The 12,661-nt window shown below is 52.0% G+C and overlaps 1 protein-coding gene across 5 annotated transcripts in view; it reads left to right on the top strand.

Annotated features, from left to right (window-relative positions):
* PAK3 (p21 (RAC1) activated kinase 3) overlaps positions 1-12,661 on the top strand; it is a 235,932-nt gene that overhangs the window by 161,267 nt on the left and 62,004 nt on the right. Inside the window, exon 2 of one of the 5 annotated variants that reach the window (XM_064426878.1) lies at positions 1,303-1,421. The exons of 2 other annotated variants lie outside the window; for them this stretch is intronic. The gene's annotated coding sequence lies outside the window, so the exon portion shown is untranslated. Of the gene's footprint in view, positions 1-1,302; positions 1,422-9,389; positions 9,592-12,661 lie in introns of those variants that run through there. 2 more of the 5 variants (XM_064426875.1, XM_064426874.1) reach the window with 2 other exon arrangements.

Consider the following 12,661-nt stretch of genomic DNA (forward strand, 5'->3'; position numbering starts at 1 on the left):
AGGGGAGAAAGGGAAGGAAGGTGCTGGGGAGTTCACAGTGAAGAGGAGAAGCAGAGATATTCTCCTCTAAAGAAGTGCACTGAGGTGATGTGTAATGTAAGTTTGCTTTTTGGCACATTCTCCATTTACTATCATGATGTGGTCAGTCTCACTAAGTCAATAGTCCTTCCTCTGGGCCAGCTTTCTGAAATGCTGCCTGAAATGTCTCACTTAATCAGGTTTCAGAGGAATCTTTCTTTTCAGCTGTTACAAATTGTTTGTATCACAAAGAGCCTCAGTCCTGCTGCTGTAGCTGGTATTGGGCACACTAAAGAAGAGAGGGGCACTGCAGCCAGTGCAGGTGGTGCCCGTGTGCTACAGCAGAGAGCCTAGAATCTTTAATCCAATACCAACCACTTTGCCTGGTCAGCAGCTGGAAAGTTTCTTGCATTTGAATTTTCCAGGTCACAACCGCAGTAAGCTTGGGAAGGGTATTCTCTGAGTCAAGACAGGCATTCTCTATCATGATTTTTCTAACTGTAAGGCTTCAATCATTCAGGCTGGTGTGGAAGTGCACAGACAACCCTTGTCCCTGGTCTTCTGGTGCTGGGAGAGCGCTGCCCTGAGCCAGCCTGGTAGCAAACTCTAACTGTCATGGGATATTCTCCAGGCAATGAAGCCTTCCTTTGTGAAAGGGAACCACATAAAGACCTTTTTCTTCTTCGGGCCCTGTGGGCTGATGTTATCCTGATGCCTATGGTACCTTTGCATTGCAGCATGCTGGGAGCCCACATTCTCCAGCCCTCACAAGCCGTCCTGCAGAGCTGTGTGTTTGCACCTTTGTTCATGTTCACCCATGGCACCCATGGAGCTGTGAAATCAGAGCTCATACTAATCTAGGATGGGGTTAATGCTCAGATCCACAACATTTGTTGTGGGAACAGTGGATTTTCAAGAGAGAGCTGAATGAGAAGGAGGAGGCACATGGACATAAGGATCCACTTTCATGTGTGGAAGGAGAAGGAACCACTAGAGATGAAAGCAGCTTCAGATGCCTCATCTTCTTTGAAGGATTAACTCAGACCCTCCCCTGTGATACCACAGCTGAAGGTCTAGGGTCTGTGAAGGGTTCAAACCTTTGAATTTGTGTGTGCTACAGGCCAGCCAGAGGTAACTCAGTCTAGGCCTGTAGTCTTTTGACTGGGTTATTATGGGATGATGAATTGAAAATAAAGTAGAGTCTTTCCTCTTTAGCTTGTTGGTTTCTGGATATGAGTCTGTATCTCCACCCTGTTTTGTAGTGCCTTGCTGCTTCCTTCACAGGTTGGCTCCCTTCCTGCTCCCATGGAGCCTGTCTCAGGGCTCACAGGGAAATCATGGACTCCAGTGGCATCAGACTTTTCTGCTTTCACCAGCACACCCTGAAGGCAGCAGGAGATGAGGTATGGCAAAGTTTTCCTAGCAACTGCTCAACACTGCTTCCCTTCCACAGCAAACAGCACTCTAGTCTCTTCAGGCCAGAATCATCCCCATGTGAAATCTTCTGGTGATGGAGTGCAAAAAAGAGCTCTGAACCCCTGCCTAAGCCCTTTCTGCTCCTGAAGCATAACTGCATTCAGTGGAAAAGAGCCAGAGAGCAAGAATTTTTTATTGCAAACATGTCTGGCCAAGAAACAGGCATTTTAAAAAGATTCAGCACTGGTCCCAGTGTAAAAACTGTTAATTCCATTTCATTTTCTAACAGCCTGATTTGCTTCAATCAGTTAATTTTCATACCTTTGCTTTGGATATTACCCTCATGTGGTTTTGGTCTGGGATGTTGAGATGCTCTGGACAGTCACAGATTAAATATTGGCCTTCATTTTCAGCATTTTTAAAACTCTAGAATGCCAGGTACCACCAATGGTTTACCTTTTTCAAGTCTGTACATCAAGGTGGGTGCTCAGCAGGTCTCCCACTGACAGACTTGAGCTCAGCTATCAAGAGCTGAGGGCTGTGCAGGCAGGGCAGCTTCACACTTGCTCCACCTCAGTGCTTCATTAATTAGCCTTAATGATTACATTGAGGTGAATGTAAATTAAAACCCCAGATACAGACCCTGCCACAGTATGGTTAAGCCTGAACTGCCACAGTGTGGCAGCCTGTAAAATGGTGACATTTCACCTCTTGAGCCTCTCAATTTTGATGTCTCTTGGCAGGCACAAAATTTGGTATCATTCCTGCTCACAAGTAGCTGGGGGGAAATGGAGAATGACTTGTGTAAAAATCTAGTATATTGGCAAATGCTTTCCATATTAAAACAAAGATGAACAGCCTGGAGAATGTTTTTTCTGTGTCTCACCCACCTCTAGACATTTTGCAAGCTGAAAACAGAGGCACGGTGATGTGTGGCTGTTCCAGTGAAGAATCACTGTTGAATGACTATTTTTGGAGAAGATAAATTTGCTGCACTTGCCCATCTTGCTGTGGTGCTTTTACTGTCAGATTGTGCCTTTAAAGTGTGCTACACCATAGTCATGTATAGATGTTCCTACAGGGGAAGGGATCTCTCACCTCTGCTGAGATTCTCTGCTGCAGGGGATTGGGCATGGTCATGTATTGGGAAATCTGGTGTTTGTGCTGGGCTGTGACAGCTTGCCCACACTCCTCTGGGTGAAGAATCTTATTCTCTGGTGCCAGGAAGGACTGGAAACCATTCTGTGCTGTTTGGATAGATAGGGTAGATCTTGGCTTTCTCAGTCCTGAGAGCAGACTGAATTCAGCATCTTGAGCAGATAAAATTCTGCAGGCAGGTGGGTCATCTTTGCTTGTGTTCAGTCAAATGGGATGTTCCCCGTGAAGGAGCATGGTTGGTGTTTAAGTGCAAGCCAGACAGGATTGGACTTGACAGGGATTCTCCTGAAAAATCCTGGATCCCACTGGTGTTTCTGCAGGAAGCTGTGATGTGTTCTGTTTACAAGCTGTGTTAAGGTAGGGCTGGATACATTCAAGCTAGTCCTGCTACTCCTGTTGGAAGGTGATTTAAATTGCAATTCACAAAACAAAAAGGGGGCTGGGAGTGACACTGGGGATCCATGGGAGGCAAAGCTACTGTACAGCTGCCACTGAGCTGCTGCCCAGCCTGAGCTGCGCTTTGCCTCAGTTTCCCCTCTGCCAAAACTGGAGCAGCAATGCTGTGGGAAGAATCCCCAAAGACAGCTCAGGCAGGATTGCAGAGCACAGGTATGAGCAGTACCAGCTCCTGTTGTTTCCCTCTGGCAAAACCCTCTTCCAGGTTGGGGGTCTCTTTGCAGACATTCCTGTCCTTTCTGAGGGAGGCAGGATTTGTGAACCTGATGCCTACTATTAATCTGAGAGTGCTTCTGTTATGTGTGATCAACTGGGTCTTTGTCTTAGCTTTGAATTTTATATCACACACCTCCCCAGAATAGGAGAACACTACATTCAGTTTTACTAGCTCCTGGAGGTGGATTATATCCCACTTGATTGTTTACAACAGTTGTGAAGATTCAACACAATTTTAACGAGGTATAGCAGTAGTATATTAAGAAATGTATCTATTAAATGCAGTCTCTAGTAGCTGATTGGTATTTAATTGACATGTGTTAATAGTCTTATTAGAGCTCAGTTAAATCCACAGTTGAAGCACTAATTTTGAATAGGGAAGTCATGGTTTGAGGTAAAAATATGTACTAAAAGTACAGCAGCTTTTAACAGAAAAACTTTATTACTAAATAAAGTATTAAGTGTATTAATAAAGTCTTACACTGACTTTAGCAAGTGTTTACACTTAGTAGATATTTTTAAAACAGATTAAAATTACATAAAAGACACATTCTGTCAATTATTGCTGGAAGATTCATAAGGACTTATCTATGGAGGTAATTTCTGTCTCCTCTAGGAAAGATTCAGACTTTATAATTTTACAGGAATTTTTTTTTTAAGTGTGTTATTTAACACAAAGAGGGGCATTCTTCTCCAGGATCTTGGTCCTGAGGATCAGTAGTTTGGCAGCTGAGCTTCTCGAAGGTGTGGTGTTACTGCCATCCATGAAGGTTTCACAGTGCATCACCTCAATCCACTGTTAGTGCAGCCACAGGAGGCACCTTGCAGGTCTGAGTACAGGGTGAATGAAATCCCTGTTTCACAAGGACATGGTGAAGGACAAAGAGTTTCCTGAGCTGAGAAGATCCAAGGGGAAGACACAGTGTTTGGTGCCTTGCATGATCCCACAGGTTCAGTTTTTAGGGGTCATCTTGCACCTGAGCCGAGAGGGATCCTCAGGACAGCAGAATCATGCATGAATTCTCTTTGAATGAGCTGCATTGCTCTGTGTGTCCTGCCCTGAGCAAGACTGCAGGACAGGAGTGGGAAGTATTCTAACCACTCACAGAAGCTACCCGCAGAAGGGGTAAACTAAGGCACAGAGTGTCTCAGTGCCTTACCCTCCAAGAGGCAGCACGTGAGAGCTGCAGCACCGTGGCAAGGCCTCTGTGCCAGCCTCACTGTGCCACTTGTCCCAGGCTGTTACTGTCCTGATCCCACATGGGCCTGGGCACTTCCACTGCTCAGCAACTTGAATCATTGCCAGGCAGCACCTGTGTGTCCTCCCTGCTCCGTGTTTGCCTGGAGCCCAGCGTTGCCCAGCTGAGCAGTTGGGACCCTTGCTCTGGCAGGCTGCCCGCCTGTTCCCATCGCTACGTGCCGGTAGGAGGTTCCTGTCTAATGAAGCTCCTTTCCAAGGATGCTGTTGACGTGCTCCAGCATCGCCAGATGGTCCCCTTACCTCTTCTTCTCTCACACTCCCTCGGAAACATTAATGATCCCTAAACCTCTCTGATGGAGGGACTCCTTTTTGTGACAACCTCATTACGTGGTTATCAGAAGCTGCCACTATCCAGGTTGTCAGGACAACCAGCTTGATTCAGAGCCGCTGGGAAAGGTCTGAACCTCAGGCAAATAACCATCCCCAGCTCCCAGCAGATGCTCACCCACAGCCAATCCCAGCCGGGGCGCTGGGAAGCCATGACATCATGGGCCAAGCAGGCCTCCAAATTCAATTGTCAGTCCCTCCGTGTCCCCTCCCCCAGTGCAATCCACATCAGCCCCTGGCACAGTTAATCAAGTGCTGCTGTTGTGCCATTTCAGGCCCCCCTGGAGCTGCCTGGTCTCTGCAGGGCTGGCAGAGGGGCTCCCACAGTCCCCCAAGTAATGCAGCCTCGGGGAGGAGTGGGACCGTGGGGCCGAGTGCTGGTGCCTCAGCAGCCCAGCAAGGGGGAAAACTGCAGGGGACTGCAATACCCACAGCTCTTAGGGGACAGAATAGGTTGCTTCTTATTGGGGTTTTGTTGATGGGGATGGATTGATGGTCACAGTTAATTTTATCTGTAAGGTGAGCTCTGTGGCAGCTACCACTGAGTTGCGAGGTTATTGGGATCTTTAATGGGAAAACCTCTTCTCATGAAAACCTACTGACACCCCGTCAGCAGTCACACTTACTGCTCAGACTGTCGTGTTTGCCAGCAAGGTGTGGTAAATGCAGGACCAGTTCTGGTGTAGATGAAGGCTGTGTCCACCTTCCTGCCTTGCTGAAGCAGAGGGGTTTACTCTGTGCCCTTGTGCCTTCACTAGGGCACGTCTGAGCCACCTCTGGAACCATGTGTCCTATTAAGGTTACATCCTACACAGCACTGAACAAGGCTTCCTGCAGATGTGTATCTGCAGAGCTTTCCTGAATTCCTGCCCTGCTTGAGTGCATTCCCTGTGAAAGCAGGATCAGGCAGCTCTTTGAAAGAATTCCTCTTTTTGCTCAAGAAAGACTTTCTTAACTCACGGCTACATCCCAGTGTACCTTTGATTCTGAAAATCTGGTGCTTGGTGTCCTTTGCTGAGACATTGAGCTTTGCATGCTCCCCTGGCACAGGTAAGGCTGCTGGTCAGGCAGTGCAAGTCTGCAGCTCTGCAGTCAGTTTGGGAGGTTCTAGCTGATTATATTTAACAGGTGAGGTTACCTGGCACTGGGCTTTTGAAGCCCTCAGGCATGTTTTGTTGCTCAGAGGTAAAATTTTTCTCTTGCTTTGCTAGGTGTTGGCTACCTGGCCATGAATTTCTGTGGGGTTGCAGCTTCAGGAAGGAGTTGCTCTTGCACCACTCCTGGCTGGGAACACCCCAAGGAAGGGCTGGGAAGCTTGTGCACAGCCCATCACAGAGACACTCCAGCACAGATGGTTGTGATACAGCCAATCCTGCCTATTTTAGTACACAAGAAAGGAGCTGTTGGGGTTGGTGATGCACATGGTCCAGCCAGGTCCTTCCTCCTGCTTCTTTTTTTCGCAGACACCTAAATCATTGGGGCTCAAATTAGGGCAGCTTCCAAAGTTATTTTTGCAGGATGAGATTCTTGCTCAGAGACCAGATGGCTCCTGAAAAAACAGGGTTTGGGCAGGCCCTGCAGGTCTTGGAGGCTGGACCTCGTGGGTGGGCGTGAGGAGTCTCAAAGCATTTCCAACTCACTGGGACATGCATGTGACAGTCACACAGAACTGATGTTAGCAGGGACTGACCTGCTTTCCTATGGCCTGTGAGGACAAAGCCATCACCACGTCATGTCTGGGCCAGGTCAGGCCCAGCCACACTCTGCAGGTCTGGCACAGCCCAGACCATCCCAGGTGGACCCATGGAGCAAGTCCAGCTTGCACTGCCGAGCCTGGCACCCTGGGACTGTGTAGGTGCCTTGACCATGCAATCACTCATTTTTTCTTTTCTCCCCTCTCCCAGCAATGTGCTTGAGCAATGTGCCCATTGTCAGCACATGCAGCTGCTTATAGTGTGCAGCAGAGCCCTCCAGTTCCAAGAGGGTCAGCCTCATTACAGCTGGCATGAAGAGCAAGGGAGCTCTGTGGTTTGGGCAATTTTCCCTTTGTGGCCTTTGCTTTTGCTGCCACTTTTTGTCTCCTTTGCCAGGCAGGCATGGGACAGGCGTGCAAAGTCAGCTTTCCGTCAGGTATGGGGCAGCTGGCTTCCATTTAACAGCTTAAAGATAGCTGGAGAAGCCTGGAAGGCTGAAATGCACAGGTTCAAGAGCTTTGTGGTCTCCAAAGGCCAACCTGAAAGGCACAGAGATTTAAAAACCCTCTGTAATTTTCAGGCAAAACTCCACTGTGCTCAGTCAATGCTTGCAAAGTTTCTTTGGCTCCCAGGAGAGTTGTAGCTTTGGACAGGGCTGAGTGTAAGAGATCTGATCTGCTTTTTTACTGCGTGCAGTCACAGAGTCAAGTTTCTGTTCTTTCACAGGGGAAAGGAAACTGAAACTCTTCCTTCATCTGTTGTTGTCCAGCCTTTGGCAAAGGGCAGCCTGACCTGGGCTTGGTGCTTCAGAGAGCCTGCAGTTTTCTTATGGTGCTCCTATGAGCAGTTCTGCTAAAAGTTTATGCTAAAACTGTATTTTAGTTGGACTTTTTAAAAGGAATGGAAGTGATTCACTCACAGATTCAGCCCTAACAACTGGAATTGCCTGATTTCATGCTCTATCTGCAGCTTTTCCTTGAGCTGCCTCCCCCTTTTGGAAGCCTTTCCCATGGCTCGTGGTACTCCAGGGTGTGGGGCTGGTAAACAACCAAGTCATTTCCAAAGCCATCAGGAATGATTTTTACTCCAAAGGTGGCTGGGTACTGCTGGTCCCCCATCTGCTCAGTCCTTTCCAGCTCTGGCTGTTGTAAACAGCAGTTTGCAGCAGCCAGTGTGGTTTGCAGGGCTGGCTGAGCCTGCAGGGACCCTGACAGCTCCTGCAGCTGCGTTCCCTTCCTCGCTGCAGTCACAGGACATTCCTCCAGAAGCTTTACGTGGACTTGGATGTGAGAAGAGCCAAAGGCCAAAACCTGCACTCTCTGCTAACTGACCCCCTTTGGCTCAACAAAAGAGTGTGTGCTCTGCAGGAGTTACCCCATTGCTCGTCCCAGCCCTCCTGGATGCACGCAGTGCTGTCACTGGACACTGACACTGTCACATGGACACCAAATGCAGCAGAAAATGGAAGGCCTCTTCTTCCATTGTTGAGGGATGGCAGATATTCACAATTCCTGCTTACCTCAGAAGATCCTGAAAGTCATCTATCCACAGGAGTAATTCTGTGTGGGAGTGGAAAGAACACTGACAATTTGCTCTGTGGCTTGACTGTAATCACTGCAGAACCAGCCAGCTAAGTGACAGATTTGACTCACACTGGGGAAGAAAACCTTGGTGAGACTTCGGCTTACAGCAGGAGGGGATGGGAGTGATTCAGTCAGGGCTGCTTGTCACGTCAGTGTGGACTGGGTGACTCAATGAGTTCTTGCTTCTGGGGAACCGGTCCTTTGAACGAGCTGTAAGGCAGCAGCCTGATCACTCGTGGTCAGAGAAGATCACATGTCCTGTGGTGGGGCTGGGACAGTTGGTTATCTCCTCTTGGATACACGTGGCCTGCCTTACCTTTGGCAATAGCAGCCAGCAGAAGGTAAGTCTTCATTGCCTGCTCTTGGCTGTTCCATAAAGTGTTATTACACACACTCTGCATCTCCATCAGGAAAAAATTCCCAACAAATCAAACAAAAAGGTGGTCAAAGGTGTGCTCACTTTGGTATGTGACAGCACAGCCCTGGGTCCAGGCACAGCCCCTAGACCAGGGCACGGCTGGTGCTCCCAGCCCCAGCACAGCTCTGTGCCCAGGGTCCTGCAGCCTCTGCCACAGAGACTGTAAAATTGCTCATGTTTATGGGCACTTTCTTTTTTTTCCCCCTGGAAATATTGTAAATGTGAGATCATCCTCATCAAAGCTGGGTCTGTTTCTACTTTTGATACCTTTCATGGAGGGGCTGAACTCGTGGATTCAGAAGGAGCAGGAGAAGGACCACACATTGCCTAGGGAAGCACAATTCTAAAAGAATGAAGGAGAATGGAAAAGACAGACCGTGAATAAGATTTTTTTCTTCTGGTGCGTCGGGAGCTGTTTGCAGGGAAGTGCCCTCTTTGTCGCAGGAGTGGCCGGAGCTGGTTGCTCCAGCCCCACTCCCGCTGGCCTTCTGCCACGTTTGGATGCGGACAGGAGAAGCCCGCAGGCTGTCACACGCAGACGTCATCCGGGGGAGCCCCGAATTTCGCGGTGCATTTCCCATTCCCAGCGGACGAAGACCAGGGAGCGTGATGATGCCTCTCGGGACCCCTCGCCCGGCGCCGGTCCCGCCTCGCAGGTTCCGCGCCCCTCCGAGGGGGCAGCGGGCGAGGGGCCGGGAGGGCGAGCACCCCCCCGCGCCGCGCCGTGCCTGCGCGCTGCCTTGAAACACGAGATTTGCCCCCAGCCCCAGCCCCGGCCCGCGTGTCGTCACCGGCCGCCCGCCGCGCCCATTGGCTGCGCCAGCGCCGCTGCGGCGGCCCCGCGACGCGCGGGGCGGGCGGGCGCGCGCGCGGCGATTGGCGGCGCGGGGGGACGGGCCGCGCCCGGGGGGCGCTCGGCGGCGGCGGGGGACGGGCGGGGCGGCGATGAGCGGCGGCGGCTCCAGGTAACCCCGGCCGGGCGGCAGGGAGCACCGCGGCTCCGGGTGACCCCGGCCGCGCAGCAATGAGCGACCGCAGTTCCAGGTAACCTCGGCCGGGGCGGTTCCAGATAACCCCGGCCGGGCCCTGCGGCCGCCGGCGAAGCGCGGTGCCCGTGGCCGCGTCTGCGGCGCCCGGTCTCCTCCCGGCGATGGGAGGATGACGCCGCGGGCAGGGCCGGTGCGCCCGTGCCGGGCTGTCTCTGCGTCTCCGGGGTGCCGCTGCCGTCAGTGACACGTGTGTTGCCGGGCAGTCGGCGGTGGCCGGAGCCCGGTGTCCTGCGGGAAGGATTCCCGGAGCCGCAGAGCCGCAGCTGAAGTTGTGTCAGCGCCGGCACCGGCCATTAGCGCGGCCGCGGTGCGTGTGTTCCCCATCTCCCAACAATGCCGCCTCTGGGCTGCGCTTCTGCAGAGGAGTGAGAAATTCTGGGCTATAAATAACCCCGCCTTTTTTTTTTTCCTTTTTTTTTTTTTCTCCTTTTTTAATACTCGTTATTGGCAACGCGCATCCGATTGACCTTGGCACCTGCCAAGTTTTTTCCCGAAATCCCTTCAGGGAAGGGTGGTCTCTCTCTGTGCGTGCATGGTGGTGCCTGATGCCACACTGGAGCTGGTCCCTGAGCTGGGTTGTCCCTTTGTCCCAGACTTGTACACCAGCCAGCCGAGGAAGTGCTCCAGCGTGATGTCTGGCCGCTCCAGGCTTCCCTCCTCCGGCGGGGGGGTGCCCTCGGCACGAGTGGCCCCTTTTGCTCGTCACCGAGGCAGTTTTCACATCCAGTTTTCACCGATGCCGGAAAACGAGCCTTTTAAATACAGCGAGGCGTTTAACGTGGAAGGCTGGGGGAATTCAGGCAGGAGAAGCCATGGTTTCAAAGCGAGCAGCATCTGAAAGAGATGCTGGGCCAGGCTGGAAGAGCGGGGCTGTTCGGGGCCCTGCAGCCCGAGGGGTGTTGAGGGGCTGGATTTTGCCTCTCCCCGCTCCCTTCCGTTTGCGGGGTGGGCACAGCGTGTGCCAGGGGTGAACAGCCTGGGTGTGTGTGGAGGGTTTGGCAAACCCCTTAAGGGCTCCGTGCCGCTGCTGCCCCACCTGCCCGCACCCGACCCGGCGCCGGGGCTGCCCGAGAGGGGACGCTGCTTTCTCTTGTCTTTCTGGGCACGGCCGGGGATGCCGGCACAGGGAGCCTGGAGGCCGGAGATGAGCATGGGCTTTGCTGCGCGGCTCTGGGGCTGACATGGACCGCCTCGGAGAGGGAGGAGGACGGGCTGTGGGGAGGGCCGGGGCCAGGCTGCTGCCTGCCCGAGCCGCAGAGGGAAGAGCGCGCCGCGGCCGGAGGGGCGATGAGCCCGGCTTCCCTGGCTCCCGTCGTGTGAATCCGCCTTCTCTGTGGCTGTCAGGCGGGAGGAGGGGCTCGGGCACAGCTCCGGAGCCAGCCGGGGGGAGGACGCTGTGCCGGGGGAAGTGGCAGTGTGGCACATGGCTGCAGAGGAGCCTCGGCCCTCCAGTCACAGGTTACCCAATGATGTGAGCAGAATGCGGGGTACGTTAGGGGTCGGGGGAATGGGTTGCAGGCCTGGGACATGGACTGGTGCGTTGTTGGAGGCCCAGGAGGGAAGGTTGCCATGGCAGGTTATGTGCACAGAGGGGAAGGATTGCCCTGAGCCGGGGGTTCTGCAGTGAGCACAGGCTGGTGAGGGAGGGTGATGCTTGTGGCTCTATGGAGCTGCATGGCTTGGAAATGCATTCCTTGAGTGTGCAGCTGGGCACAGGAGCTGGTGGCAGGCTGGTGCAGGGGGCTGGGGGCTGGCTGGCTTCATGGGTGGGGGGCTGCAAGCAGCTGCCTCTGGGCTGCAGAGGAGGTTGTACTCTGAACCAAGATGTGCCTCGATGGCATTTCTTCACTGAGTGACTCTGGACAACTAAAAGTGAGTCTCAGGAGCTCCTGTTACAGGATTAAGTTTCAGGCCTCATGGGCCACCACTTGCAGCAGCAACAATTTGAGAGACAGCTGTGGCAGCAGTGCTGCAGGAGGCAATAGCCAGGGTGAGCCACTTTGGCTGTCACAGGCCCTGAGCTTGGGCCTCATTCATCTCAGGCTCTAACACAAGTGTGCTGCCTTTTTGTGGGACTGATGGCGGCTTTGTGCCCTCTAAACTGTCAGGCCCAGCAAGACTGTAGGAGGGTTTCCCAGAAGTTGGAGAGCATTTTACTGCTGACTGCAGGGAAGAGAACTTTACCTTTCCAGGTAGAGTGTTGACAGGGCAATTCCTCTGTAAGGATCTGACCAAAACTCAGAAAACGTGTGGAAGCTGGAGACCAGATTGTCCTGTGTGTCTTGAGCTGACTCACAAAGACTAGAAAAACAAAACTGGGCACAAGAGGTTGTCTTCCTCCAACCCCCTGTATTTCTGTGCAAGTTTTGCACATACAATTACAGGGATAGATCAGACACATTGAACTCTACAACATATTTTTGGCCATAGCAAATCTGACTCTTGTGTTAGCTATTTTCTGGCCTGGCAGCATTTGCTCCTAGAGGAGAGCTGGTTTGTGGGATAGTCCCATTTTCAGTTCCTGTTCCCTTTGCCTGAAGCTTTCTTCTCTTTTTCTTTTAATACTTTAATTGTGACTGTGGATCCAAGCCTCCCTGGAGCTGCCTGTGTTCTGGGATCAAAACCAGCTGGGAATCTGAAGGTCTTTTAGATCTGCCTGCAGCTCCTCCTGCATTTTAGCCATGCCTGCACAGAACCGGTCACAGGGGAGATGTTGCCAGATTTGGCTTCCGCTGCCTCTCTGGTTGAACTCCCTGTGACTTTGGGACATTAACAGTGGTGTCACTTTGTGCTTCTCTGGTTTGAGTACTGATTTCTGTTCTTGCTGTGCTGCACACTAGGCAGGCAGAAGCCCACTGTGATCTTCCTCTTTCATTATCATCCTTAGCTCAAAGGTGCTTGCAGCTTTTCTCTGAGAACTTAATGAGGAGGGCAGCGGTAGAAAGGAGAGAGAAGAACATGAATTAGCTTTCACCTGCAGAAATAAACTTTTTCATTCTCTACTGCTATTTTTTGTTTAGCTAGCATTTTCTTCCTGTAGCTGTATTTTGCTTTTTACCTTTCAG

This window comes from Passer domesticus, chromosome 7 (genome assembly GCF_036417665.1).
Source record: "Passer domesticus isolate bPasDom1 chromosome 7, bPasDom1.hap1, whole genome shotgun sequence".
Classification (NCBI taxonomy): Eukaryota; Metazoa; Chordata; class Aves; order Passeriformes; family Passeridae; genus Passer; species Passer domesticus.